We start from the raw sequence: 13,727 nt of genomic DNA on the forward strand, positions 1-13,727 counted from the left end.
CAATACACCGCAAAGACAAGATACTGTACTTATTCTTTACAGGAATAAACTTTATTTTATTTTTTATTATTTTTTAATTTTTTAATTTTTTTATTTTTTGTAAATTTCATTTTGAATTTAATGCCAAAACTCTGGAACAGAGACAGCAGAAGACTAGGAAAGCTGAGGAATGCTCGAAAAAAAAAACACCTGTTTTGAGCATTCCACAAATGAACAGGTCAATTATAAACAGGTGAATGTCACAATCGGAAGCTACTTCAAAAATAAAAATGAACGGCAATGTCCACATTAGACTATTTCAAGAGACGGTGTGTGGATATTAAATTTATCGACAGCAGCGAAGCAGCAGTGAACCAGTTTCCACTCGGCTCCATCCAGCCGAGACCAGAGGCAACCCTGGCACCGATCCATCTGCAAGCTGTTGAACACATGTTGAACTATTTCAGAATGTGGAATAAAAAAAAAAGGATACATGTAAATAAGTTTGATTAAAAATAAAATTCTGTGTCAGTGGGTATATTAGTGCTAGTTTATGTCTAAAGGCATTAATTATTGATGGACGGTCCCTTGCGCCTGGGTCAGTACCAGATGAATGAATACCAACAATTACAGGCCTAATCTGGAAACGACTGGCAAAACATGAGCAGATGTGTTCTCTTCTTTCGTGAAATATATTTCAAAGCTTTTGGAAGAATATATTTTTGCTTCTGAAGTTAAATGTAGGTGGTTCTCAGTGATTTTGATGTTTAAATTTAGACAAAAAACTAAAGTTTAAAAATAAATCCTGATTAAAACAATAGCTTAGAACTCGGCTATCGATTCAAGGCTCAGTTTCTTGAAAACTAATGTGGTCTATATTGCTTATCCTAGATCAATACTGCAGCTAATCCAGAGAGTCAGTAAAACCTTCTCAGCCACCATCATTATACAATTTCCTGTGGGAGTTGTACCTTCACATTGGCACATATCTTTATTTAAAACCAAACAATAATACGTGGTAAAGCAACTTATAAAGTCAACACAACTACATTAGCTTGAACCAAAAGTTTCCTCCCCTTCTTATTTAATTACCCTCCAGGTTTATTGTTTATTCCAGAAATCAATTAGGGCATTTTAAACCTGTAAAATAAAGGTTGTAAAAAAACATTCAGGGCTGTTAAAACTCCCAAAGTCTCATAATGACAATGGAGGACACGGCATTAGTGTCCATAATGGTTGCTGTTTTCCTAATGAGGTCATAAAAAGTAGAACTGCCTAACACATCCCCAGTTTTAAAGCAGTCTTTGCTAGAATATGCACAGTCACCATGAGCATAATTAAAAGAAAATGAGAATTACATTTTTACTTTAAGTTTGGGCTCCATTTATAGGCTTTGGAGCCGAGTTTAAAAATGACCTATAAAAATGTCAAGCTTTTAAAAGAAAAGTCCAATAAGATTAAAACAAACAAATAAATCTCACAGAACTGAGACCAAATGTTTGGCTCATTAATTTATAGCGCATGGATTCAATGTTACAGTCAAGTCAAACATAAAACATGATGTTTTCAGTTGACTGGATGCAAGTTTGGTGTGTTTGATCGAAGAAACTAGGATAAATGAAAATATGAAGACAAATAATAATAATAATAATAAAATCTTTCTGAAGACTTTTGAATTGTTTATACCCATCATACCATAAAACCAATTCCAAGTGAAGAGTATCAATTCCAAAAGTCTAGAGGCAGAAAAGAGGGGCTTGTGGAGTTACAATAAGGAGGAATGGGGACCTTCTCTCGTGACGTCACACATTTCATTAGCATACATTTTCTGTCACTGGCTCAAAAGATCGGACAGATGGTCTAGACGAGAGTAACAGAAAAGAAACATTCCTGAAGCAAATTTCGACACATCTGACATCAGGAATCACAGGAAAGTTTTTTGAAAAGTTGTCTGGAGACTTGTAGTCTTCAACAGACTTAGAAAGCAAGCAGAATTGTTAAAAGGGTTGGTGTTTTAACAGGTGTTTTCTAGCTTAGCTTGCTGCATCTATTGTGTGTGTGTGTCTGTGTGTATTTTTATCACTCGAATCACTGCTTCTGCATCGTTTAAAGAAGCATATTGGTAAAAACAACAAGGTTTACTGTACATGTTTATCAAAAGAAAGTGCAGGGATAGAATTCAGGTGGTCCAGGTTTATTTTATGTCCGATAAAACGTTGTGAGCAGACGTAAAGGTCATAGGTTGCACTTTTTTCTGATCAAAATCAGCTCATGCCGTTGCTTGAATCCAGCAGTTAGCCTGGCATCTTAGTTTGGGAAAAGTGAAACTTCCATGTTGGGATGACGGCTGTATCCTGACTCACTGTAATAATTATATTACAATGTTTTGTGGTCCTCCCAGTGGAGTTTGATGCCTTTTCCCTGAATTTATTTAAGTTTAAACACAGCTAGACCAGCACAATTCCATTGAAATCAATGGAGCTGCTACAAGAGTTTGTACGCGCATCAGTGTCTAGCAGACATTGTCACATGACTAATGTATTAAAAATAGCCTGAGTGAAGGTCCCCATTCAGAGCATATACAGTTCTGCTTTATTTAGACCCAAACTGTATGATTTAAATGTGAAAAAAGAGGATTTAAAAGCATGATATGTCTCCTTTAAACATGCCAGCATGATGAAAAATGTAATGTCAGTGAGATCTGAATAGCCCACAGGCACAAAAAGTTTAATGTTAAGGACAATGAAAGGATGAATCGTCTGCTCATCCACTTTAGAATCCTAATCAGGGCTCAAGCATTGATGATCCAATTCAAAGAGCTGGTCACAGCCAAGTGCAAATGACCCGAACCATGTGACTGAGACTACATGAATAGAAATTGGTCTGGTGCCATTGCACCAGCATCAGAACCATTTGTGCCATTTACACCATGAGATCCACTTTGCTTTCTTTCAAACGATGCTTTAGTTGGGCACATTTGGGTCAATCGTTTAAATGCTCCCACCTCAGTGAATGAGTATATTAACAAAGCACTTTTGTTTGTTCAGGCTCAAAAATGGAGAAAGGAGCCATTGAAGCCTCTTCAGATTGAGGTCCGTTTGAATGTTGGGAAACGTTACAGTTCCAGCAACAGAAGATGGAGCTTTAAATGCTATTTTGCCGCATTAAATGTGTAAATAAAACACACTCCCCCGTGCGGACGATTTGTAAGGTTAACTGGAGTTTCCTAGTTTTTGTTATTGTGTTCAAACCTCCAGGATGCTGAACTTCTATCTAATATCTGCTGTTTAAATGTTTACACAGCCTGTTGTGTGAATATGCTGTCCTGATTAGGTGCACATGTGTGTGAATGCTCTCATGTGCACTGAGGTGTATGAACACACGTGCACCAGCGGCAGAGACGAGCGAGTAAGAGGGGAAATAAGGTAATATTTGCCTGAGTCAATGACTTAGTCACCAGTGTTACTAAAAGCCTCACAGCTAAAGTGTGGGAGGCTAAACTTGTGTGTGTTTGTTACAGTATGTAAAGAGGAAGAAATGGTTGTGGCCTGCATATTATGCATATTATTGGCAGTGTTTGTGTAATGAAAGGCTGAGAAAGGGGGCACTGCTTGGTGAAGCTGAAAGAGGAGAAATGACATGCTGTCAGTCTGAGTTGACGGTCACTGCTCAGTGCTTTAGCGCCTCCTGACACTCTCTATTCAGACAAGGCAGCGCGCGGAACGCCTCCAGCATGCCGAGGGATCCCGCCTTTTAATTGAGCCTTTACCCAAGATTCATTTCACCCAGCACCTTCGGCCTCCCTCGGAGCGGACTAAACCATGAGACTGACAAAACTGGGTCTCGTATTGTTCGGGCTGAGAGGCTGCTAAAACTGAGACCCGTGCAAATATGTTAACATTTATAGACATTATCTCAGTTTCCCAGGCACTAAATGTCACCAATCTAAAGCTTCAGCAGATGAAAGTAACTCTAAAAAGAGCAATTCACAGTAAGATCTCTATTAGTAAAATGAGCTGATTGAATGGACTTAAAAGTTTAAAGTTGTTGTTGTTTATTTATTTAAGAAGGGACAATGCGTATTACAGAAAATGCCAGAATTAGCCATTTAACATAGTTAAATCCATAGTTTCAAGTAGCGGCTTGGATCAATACCAACATTTTAACTCGTACTCATTCATAATGCCTCGATACCAAATTTATTTTGCATGGACGTTCACATTCTATGTTAAATGCGACCTCCATCAGACTTCAGTGTGAACGCTTCGATATGATGTCACATTCAGTATGCAGCTTACAGAACCGGTCTCTATCCGTAGATGCTACACACTAACATGTCGATTCTAAAGTTGTTCAATCAAAGCTGATTAAATAATTATCTGACATGCTTGTTTAGTTTAAATGTGCCTCAGGCTGGCTGCTCTGGTGCAGCTCGTACTCGTGGAATGAAGCAACGTGCTGGAAGTAGAACTAACTAAAATATTGATCTGAACTTTACTATCGCCAGGGTCCAACACCATTAGCTACATTTACATGGACATAAGTAATCAGATTAAACGGCCATTCGGAATAAAAATGTGTCATGTAAACAGCCCGTTCGGATTATTCTGATCTGATTGAGCTTGATCCAAATGAATTTTTAATCCGAATGAGAGGGGTGGGTTATTTCAATTGATAATCAAAATGACGTGCATGTAAACACTTAATCGGATCATCTTATTCTGATTGTGGAAAACTGACCTGAGTTCGCACGTCTTCGGACTTTCATTCACCCAGTTCTGCTCTTTAGAGGAGGCGGGGCAGCAGTGCTGCAGCTGCGCTGCGCAGAACTTTTCCTCCTCGTTCTCTTAACAGAAAAAAGAAGACAAACAGCAGAAGTTTCTTCGCAAAAAAAATATAAATAAAAAACCACGTACTGCTTCATCTGCAGCTCAACTAAGGAGTAACAACATCTCTACCGTTATTAAAAAAGTGACACTGGTCCATCCTGAGCGCACAGAAGAGCTTTGTTTACGTTTGTAACACGGAAGTAGAGCTGAAAGTTTACAACACTGCACATGCCCGGACTTTTGTTCTGAATAAAAGTCCGCTGCATGTAAACACTTGTCATGATTGGATTGTGTCCATGTAAATGGTACATTCAAATTATTTAATCCGAATACATTTCAATCCAATCAAAACATTTTGTGCATGTAAACATAGCTAGTGTTACGATCTGATATTTCTGTGGATTCTCAGTCATGTAGGACATAAAAAATTACTAGTAAAAAGAAGATGCAACTGGACTTTTGTTTTGTAGCTAAAGACGTGTAAGATTTAAACAGAATGACTCAAGGTTATCATCATAATTACTTGGATCAATCTGTATACACCCACCTCACTGACTTTGAACAAAATGCAACAGGTTCAGACTTAAAAAAAACATCAGATATGTTTTCAGTTTAGTACAGGTTCCAAATTAAAAAAATTGTGTTGCTATAATCATTGTGTAATGCTTAAGTTCTAATTCAGTAAGTACTCTATCGGTACTCGAATATCCAAACTGAAGCACTTATACTCGGTTGGAGGAAAAACTGGTATTTCGACAGCCCTAGTTTAAAGGAAAAGAAAATCATTTGTAGCTTGTAGCTACACGCACCATTGTTTCTTTTAGCATTTAGCTACATTTTTTTAGTTTAGCTACATTTTTTCTAACTTTAGCTTCAGCATCTATTTTACTAATTTGAACCACAAACTCATCTTTAGCTTCATCAGCAATACAAAACAAATGTGATCCATAACTCAGCATTGACACTGCATTTTTTGCACAAAATACAACTTTTCAGTTTCTCTTAGTTCAAAGCCACGTAAAGATAAGACTTGTTTGAAAGGGTTCCCTGCAAACATGGAAACCTCCAATAAAGTGTGAGCAGAGTGGGCTGATGATGTGTGGTTTCGGCTCTCACGTTCTTACATAAGCTCACTTCAGAATAAGAACGGAGTCTCTATGTGACTTAATCTCTAAAGCCTGTTCTGACAGCTGAGGAGAGAAACCAGAGAAAGCACTTGCAGGCTTCATTAGCGCCAGCTGGAAAGGAAGGGTTTCACCTGCTGTGACAGATCTCTTCAGACCACTCGGAGTAAACAATGTGCTTCATTATTCTCCTCCTATAGGAGCTGCGGTTGTCCACTGCGATGGCTGCCTGGCAGAAAACAGATGATATCCCTATACCACATACAACTTTGGACTGTGACGTCATTTGATGTAAAGTAGAGGATCAACATTAGCATGGCGAAAAGATCAAACAGGGTGCTAAGGATGCTAATTACCCATTACGCACTTCAGCTTGTTCTTCTATTTAAATCTCACCATAATCTTGACATCAGAGTGGCTAAATCTGGTATTCAACTTTAAAAGAATTAATTAGCAGGTGCAAGAAAATGTGACTTTTTCATTGTTAGCCTAAAAATAAAAAGGTTAACTAAAATAAAAAGGCAACACAGAAATGAAAAACCCAAGAGCAAATATACGTTATGGTTTTGGTGTAACGAGTCATTTCTTACAAAACAAGTGGGAATCAGTTCAGCTGCACCTGAGCTATTTTATATGGAGGACAGATGGAGCAAAAATGAAAGTTTGTAGCTTAATAAGAAGACAAATTGGTGTTCCTCACTGGCTCTCAGGTAGTCACTTTATTGTGCAAGAAATTATATATATAAACAGCTGTAGAAAATATTAATTCATTACTGAAAGAAAATTATTATTATTATTATTATTATTATGAATATCATCATCATTATTATTATTAATATGTAGTGCATTAAAAGGAGCCATTTTTTTCCGGTGACCTACTCGTCAGAAGTGATTCCTGTCTGTGTGTCTCAGTGTGTGTTCTGACTCCCTGCCTGTTAATAAGCAAACCTCACCAAAGGCACAGCTGGCTGCTCTTTCTGCCCTGTTGCCAAGGCTTGTCTTATAAATATTTAATTTGATGGAACAACCAAGATTTAAAAATGCACACAAAAAAGGTACACTGTGTAAAGTAAATATTCTATACCAAAGAAAAAGAAAGAAAGTATAAACAGGCGGAATTAGATGCCTCAGGACAGTAGAGCAGCAATAAAACATTTTGTGTTAAATGCTAATGTTAGATATTTTGTGGTTGACTAACTGAATTTCAGATAAACACTTATTTTATCAGTTGTAATCATATACTTTAACAGTAGAATCCACAAGTCTCTGTTTTAACATGTGCTTCACTACAGCAATGTAATGTTTTAAATTTCAAGAACGTAGAGCTTGTTTTAGAAGTCCTTCCTTGTTTAGTGTGACATCACATCTGGGTTGTGACCAGGTTTTCTATATATATATTTTTAAAAACGTGATTTGAATGGTTTCTTTTGATCTGGAAATAAACATTTAACTGAAAACATAATCAGACTTTCAATTTGAACAATTGCTTTACAAATTGGTGACCCCGACGTGATGAGAGTTTGTAACATTGAGGAGATAATGAATGACAGACACTCATGCCTGTGTCCTGCTGGCTGTTGCTTCAGTTGTGAACAAACAGGAGACACCTCGATACAAAGGTATGGCTTGACTCTGGAATAAAGCTGTGGGTCAATGTGTAAATCTGTGAATCTGGGCCTTTTTTCCTGAGTCTTGGAGAGAAAAAGGACCAGATCTAAGTTATTTTTGAAAACTTTGCAGGTTTGTGAATTAATATTCAAGTCTGAGAATTGAATTGATCTCCCACACATATTTTGATCTCTCATTTGAACAGGATTTTCCAAGTTAGCATGCTATCTTGTTAAAAATGTAAAGCCACTGGTGTTTACTATAGGCTGAATTTAGGTTCTGTTAGCATTTTGTTTTGCTGAGTGAATTGAACCATACGAGAAAGGTTTATGTGTTTAACTAAAACTCACTTGCATTAGATCTTATTTCAAAAATGTCCTTTTTTAATTTCTGTTTTTTGCTTGTTTCTGGTCTATTTCCTTCCTAATCTCCTTTTATTTTCAGTACAACACAGCAGTTCTTAACGAACACACACTAATTGCATACTCAGTAACATATATAATATAAATCCTCAAACCTTATGCTTTCTTCAAACAGAGCTTTTTGTGATTATGAGTAAAATCTGGGAACACATATACAATATTTTTCATTAATTATGAGGCTGTGGATAAAACAGGAGCTGTCAAACCCAAACTCCATATGATGGCGCTATAATAATAAGGCGTGGTGTGAAATTACAGTTATCAAAATGAAGCTGATGAACAACGAAGTGGGAGTTATGACCAGTCTGTTCTTCACCAACCGCAAAATCTGATACATTTTATATACAGTTCATATTCACCGAATCAAATATGAGCTCTGGCAGACTATATCGAGAACCCCAATGTGTAGTCATTTGTTTTTTAAAGACCCATTTGATCCTGCCTGATTTAAAATGCTGCTATTCTCATTACTTTTGAAAAAAAAAAAAAAAACCTCAAAGTATTTTATTGTAAAACATAAAGAGCAAAGTGGTTGAAAATTAAAGGGTGGTGGACTGTGATCAAATCTGGCGAAGTGATGTGGATAATCATAAAAACTTACATCACAGTTTGATTTGGTTGTAAATAAAGCAATGTTATGATTGTTGGCAGTGTGTGCTAGTCTGACCTCTTTTAAATGTGTATTTTTTGCCTAAATTGATGTTTTCACAGCAGCTGAAAGGTATGGAGCTGATCTGAAGCACATTTAACAGAAGCAGGAGGGGAGGTGGAGTCCAGTGGCTCACCGGATGCTTTGATTAGAGCTCTGAAGATAGTGTTGAAAAGGGAGCCATCGTGTTTATCCCTGTGGTAGTTGGACCAAAACATGTCACAGAAATTTTATTTAGATCTCAGGAAATTGTGTCATCTCGTGAAAAAAAGTGCATAATAAGTACTAACATTCACAGTTCCTGTGGGAAATCTTCTTTCACCAGTGTGATCTAATGGTTCGTATCAGAGGGAAAGAACAAATTACCTATAGTCATTTTGATTCAAAGTAATTGGTGTTTTTTTTTTTTTCTACAGACTTTGTGCTTGTTTCTGCTGCATGTCTCATTGATCTGTCGAGTGTGTCTTTTTTTTTAGGTCTGGTAGTTCATCAGCCTCAAAAGTGTCCAGGAAAGTCAGTTTAACCTCTGGGTCTTGTTAAAATCCCTGCCGAGCTTTTGCTATTTTCTTTACCAGAGGAAAACCAGTGAAACAGTAATAAACAAGCAGCGTCACAGCATGGGACTCAGGAGGCCGGCCAGTCTAAATATACAGTATGTAGAAAAAAAAGAAATTCTCAGTGATGTGAGAAAAACAGGCTAAAGGCTTTGAGCTGACATGTTAGAGTGCTTCTCATGTTTTTTTTTTTTAATTTACTGTTATTTCTTATTTTCCATTTCGCAAATTTGGTACAAATTTAGAACTGAAATGAAACAGATAAACCACATTAGGATCTTTGTTTCAGTTATAGTCTTGATTTGAGAGGTTTTTGCTGTCATTTTTCAGTTGCATTGATTTTTTTCTCCTCACATTATAGTTAATATTAGCACACTTGCTATTTGTTAGCCGTATTCACTCTGTACCAAGTTTCTCTTTTGTCAGATCCCTGTTTTCTTGGTTTCCTGTCATGTTCCGATTTTGCCACACTCTGTATCAGTCTGCCTTCCAGTTGTCTGGATTTACTGCCGGAGCAGCATCTTTGTTTTCAGTTTATTAAATAAAGTCAGTTTGTTTTATGTCCTCCTGTCTGAAAGCTTGTGAGACTGTCCTTCAAACACACATCTCTGACACCTGTCTTTCCTTGTAGCAGTTTTTTTAAAGCACTGCTCAGATACAATATTACAAGTGTAGTTCAACTCTGAGGTGAATGTGTAAGACTGATCAAAATTTGTGTGGACGCCTCCCTTGATGGCACAAATTTTATTTTATTGTTTCGAAAATAAATACAAAAAAGGAATTCCAGTGACTATCTACTTTAACACATTTAGTTTTTGATTTTAAATGCAACGTGTGTTGGAAAATGAGTGAAAGAAACCCGGAAAACCTTTTGTAGCTTTCAAATTTATTTTACGAAAACATTATTTATACTGTTCAAGATGAATCCCATTACCTTATAGAGCTGTACATATTTACACTCAAAAGAAAACCAACTTTAAAAAGTTTATGTCTAATATCTGCTTTAACCTGTATTATATAACCTGTATTAAAAATAACAAGGATCTATTACAGGGTCCACAATCTGTGGCTCTGGGGCCACATAGGACTCCTTGAAGATTTGACCAAAACTAACAAGACATTGATTTTTATTTGTTTTTTATACCTGCAACAAAAAAAGGCTAGGAATAGCAGTTTTTCTGTCGATTAATGGTCACTACTAAAGTAGTTGGTCACTTCTGTACTCCAATTTTCTCTCAAATCCATCAGGATTTTGTTTTATATCTGGAATACAAGATGCTGAGAAGAAATACAGTGAGTTGATTAGATAAAAAATACATGCCTGCATAGCTTAGTGTTTTGTTTTGTTTTTTCAATTGGTATAAACTATATATTTTTCTTGTTTTATTATATCCTAGAATGTAAAAATAATAGCAAACATTAAAATTCACTTTATTTTTAGTTAACCCCACTGGTCAAAATTGCCCCTTCCACACACACAAAGTGGCCCACGAACCACCACTTGATAATCACAATTGTAGCACATTTCACGGCTCCAGATACATTTTATTAGTGCCAAGGGGAGGAAATGACTCTTCTGATTGTAAAGGTTGCAGATCCCTGATCTATTATTATATTAGTATATATTATGTATTATAATTTTTTTCCAAAAACAGAATTTAGACTTATTTCTTACATTTAAAGTTTCGAACAGCTTTTTGTTTTTCTTTTAATATTCAGCTTTACTGCATAACTTTTTTTCAGTGATCATTTTGTTGAAGAGAGTGTCAGTCCTCCAAATAGAGTTTGACTCTGTTATAAAACTTCCTTTGTCTTGATACCACCGACATTCTGCCGTGAACATTTTTATTATGATGACTCACGAGGATAGTTTTGTCACTGGCAGCCTGAGGTGTTGAAACTATTTTTCAGGATTGAGAAGTTCTTATTTTCCCTTTCTAACAGAAACAGAGTGTATAGCAAAATACCTTTTTACTTTAAAAAAAAAAAAAACGAGTCCCCGCTTCACCCTCTCATGGTTCTTACACAAACACAAAGTGAGACACTCTGCAGTCCAGCTCACATCAAGTTAGCTTTCCAGAGTCGTACCAAGATGCTTCGAAAGCTTAATTAGCTATGGATTCACTCTTTGACCTCAGAGCCACTTCTTGAATTTAACTTAATCATTTCTCCAATGCTAAACTAAATATTAATCTTTCTCGTAAAATAAGCTCTTCAGAGTACTCTGAATTCAACACATGCACATATTTTCACACTGTAGTGTTATTGTTTACAGTTGTGGTGTGAAGGTGAGGATGATCTTTGTTGAGCCTTCTCGTCTCCGCGGTGATCTATTACGCCCTCAGATGACACCTGCGTGAAAACCACCACCCTGCTCGGTTACCTTGAGCCGGTGCCAATCTCTGTGGCCCTCCTGCCAGTGGACATTAGTATCAGCCGCATCCCTCTGTTTGAGATTTATACCTATCAATAATTCATTCTGTGCTGCTGACTTAGGAGGGCCCGTTTCTCTTTACTGCACCACTCTGGCCCATTTATATGCTCCAAAGTGACGCACGACGGAGTAATGTGCAGCGCCGCTTCACTGAGCCCTGCGCTTAGAAAGGCAGGACAAAGAGAGGAAGAGATAGAATGCTTTATTTTGCTCAAAATTCTCCCTTCTCTCTGGCTGGGCTCAAGACGTTTGCTCACTCCATCGCTCGCGCTGGTGTTCAACTTTTGTTCACTACCTTTTCCAGGGCGCTCACTGTACAGTCAATGAAACATTCCTGTCAAAACTTTAAAGGGGGAGGGGGTATTATGTATTTTCCAGGCACATGGTTCCTTTCTATACTACAATTAAAGTAGCTATCGTGTTGTGTTTAATTCTGTTATGTTTCAGTTGTTAAGAGGATGCTGTCAAAAATAACCTTGACTATGAGCCTTGACATTGGCTACCACAGGAGATTCAGGTGTTTCTCAAACATGCCTGAATAACAAAACAACACTGTTTATGATGAGAGAATGACATTATAACATGACATAAAGCTACAGTAAAAGAAGTGCATTTTGTATAATACCTACCCTTTAAAAGTCACTACCATAAGTGGCATTATATAGTGAATAGGTGGATATTTCAAACACAGCCTCTCTCTCTCTTTCTCATTCATGGTTGCTAGGCAGCATCACAACTAATCACCAGGAAAATTATCATTATTCAAAGCACCATCTCTAACTTATGTGAGAAAACTGTATTCTGTGTTTCTGTAAAACAAGCAGGGGTGTTGTGTTTATGAATACATCCTGGTGTCCAGTGGTTAGGGATGATTTAGATGACAGTGTGCCTAAATAAATCACCAATTCGCTGCTTATCAGTGTTCTCAAATTGAAGTTTAATATCCTCTGCTCCTAGCAATTTCCTACATCCTCGAGGCCTGCGCGCCCCCGACCAGACACCCCGGACTCGGATGGAAATCTCTCCCATCACTGTTCGCCACCTCTGAGGGGGGAAGATTATGAAGATTAGATTTGGCCTTAAATAGATTTTTTTTATGGCAGCCAGAAACAATGCTATCTGGGAGTCACTCTATATGCAATTCACTCTGCCGAATGGCTGACAAAGAGCACTCGCCTTTCATTGTGCGTGAAGCACGGCTTTGTGCGCTTGTGATTGAATCTTGCAGGGGAAGTAATGGCAAATGTTATGACCGGTGACGTAAGGGGGATGGAGACTAATATTGTTCCCTGCCTTCCTCAGCAAACCCCAAGTCTGAGCAATCTGTCTGCGGGCTATAAAAGTGCTACACCTGCACTGAAGTGATGTGTGTGTGTGTGTGTGTGTGTGTGTGTGTGTGTGTGTGTGTGTGTGTGTGTGCGCGTGTGCAGGTGTGGGGTTGTTTGCCACACCTGGCTTGATGCAGGTTCGGGCACATTGTCGTGATTGAAGATGTAAACACGATCATGACAGGCGAGTCAACATTAAATTATACGTGCTGCATATTTATGTAGATCCGTTTGAGAGTTCAATACATGATTTCAGAGCATAAACCTTTCACTATTCTTAGTATTCTCTATTTACTATTCTCTAGTTGCCTCCCTTTCAGAGTGTGCTGACTGCCATGTGTACTGGAGGAGTGATTTAAAAGAGGAATTATTAGTAGAACTGTGACGATAACGCATTTTGCCGGATGATAAATTGTCTTAGAAATTACAGTGTTGAATGATAACGTTAGGAGACCATTTTAAACTATGACACCCCCTGTTTACAAAGCTCGTGGAAGTTTTTGAAATTTACCTTGGGAAAAAAATTGACATGGATCGGAGATTGAGAAAACACCCAACAACAGCTGCTGAAGCTGTAAAATCACTTCCTACCTCCTCTGTTCAGTCCAGTGACATTTATTCTGTATGTGTCGTCCTCTGGCTTCACAAAAGCAGCTACCCTCACGCCATTTATAAAATTTGCGGAAGTTTATGAAATTTATGTAAAGTTACAGATGAACCGGGAGCCGACAACAACTACTGAAGCTGTAAAATCACTTCCTACCTCCTCTGTTCAGTCCAGTGAATTTATTCTGTATGTG

The sequence above is a fragment of the Austrofundulus limnaeus genome, unplaced genomic scaffold (assembly GCF_001266775.1).
Source record: "Austrofundulus limnaeus strain Quisiro unplaced genomic scaffold, Austrofundulus_limnaeus-1.0 Scaffold42, whole genome shotgun sequence".
NCBI classification, from domain to species: Eukaryota; Metazoa; Chordata; class Actinopteri; order Cyprinodontiformes; family Rivulidae; genus Austrofundulus; species Austrofundulus limnaeus.